Source organism: Triticum aestivum, chromosome 4A, assembly GCF_018294505.1.
Source record: "Triticum aestivum cultivar Chinese Spring chromosome 4A, IWGSC CS RefSeq v2.1, whole genome shotgun sequence".
Classification (NCBI taxonomy): domain Eukaryota; kingdom Viridiplantae; phylum Streptophyta; class Magnoliopsida; order Poales; family Poaceae; genus Triticum; species Triticum aestivum.
In genome coordinates this window covers 505,174,887-505,175,949 of record NC_057803.1, presented here as the reverse complement: position 1 = coordinate 505,175,949, position 1,063 = coordinate 505,174,887, and positions in this window count along the sequence as shown.

The window sequence follows — 1,063 nt, the reverse complement described above, 5'->3', positions numbered from 1 at the left end:
CCTTCGCTTCCAACGCCTCCACCCTCTTTCCTCGCCCCACCCCGTTGCCGGCACCGCCACTATTCTCCGGCTGCCTCCTCACTGCACACCCCCCGATCGTCCATACCAAACCACATCTCGACATGGCTGCCACCACGCCCGCGCTTTCGCCGTAGTTTTGGCCGTTGATTGAAGGAGATTTGGCAGTCGTCGTAGTTTTGGCCGTCGATTGGAGGAGATTTGGCCGTCACCGTCGTAGCCGGTGGAAGAGGGGATACGACCGCCGGTGATGTACCACGGCGGCCACGGCAGCTTCCGACGAGTGCTCCAGAGCAGCCAGTAGCCGGCCGCCAACCACCCTTGTTGCACCGAGGTGATCATCGCGGCCTCTTTGCCACCACGACCGCAAGGTGTTCGACGCTTTGCCCACAAAGGTATGGACAGTGGAGATGAATTTTTCTTCCACCACTTCATTTATTCATCGGACGATTCATCGTCGGATGATGAAGATCTTGTGGTGGCTGCACTGATCGTTCAGGACCACATTGAATGACAGCTTCCTCAGTATAGGGGTCACTCCCTGGCCGTGCTCCTAACCTGAATTGCAACAGGGAGAGAGGCCACACCCTGCTCTATGCCGATTACTTTGCGAACACCCCGCTCTTCAAGCCGGATAAATTCCGTCGCCGTTTTCATATGACAAGGCATGTGTTCAATCATATCCGAGAGGGAGTGGTTGCTCATGACCCATACTTCGAGTGCAAGACGGATGCCCTTGGCAAGCTTGGATTCTCCTCTTGCCAGAAATGCACCGCGGCCATCCGCATGCTTGCATATGGAATTCCAGGCGATCTGGTGGATGAGTATGTGCGTATGAGTGAGTCCACATGTCTGCTGTCACTATACAAGTTCTGCAAGGTCGTGGTGGCAGTGTTTGGCCCTGAGTACTTGAGGCAGCCAACTGTCGCTGATACAAAGAGATTGTTGGCGACCAACGCAACTAGGGGCTTTCCAGGCATGCTTGCCAGCATCGATTGTATGCACCGGGAGTGGAAGAGCTGCCCATTTGCTTGGCAGGGTCAGT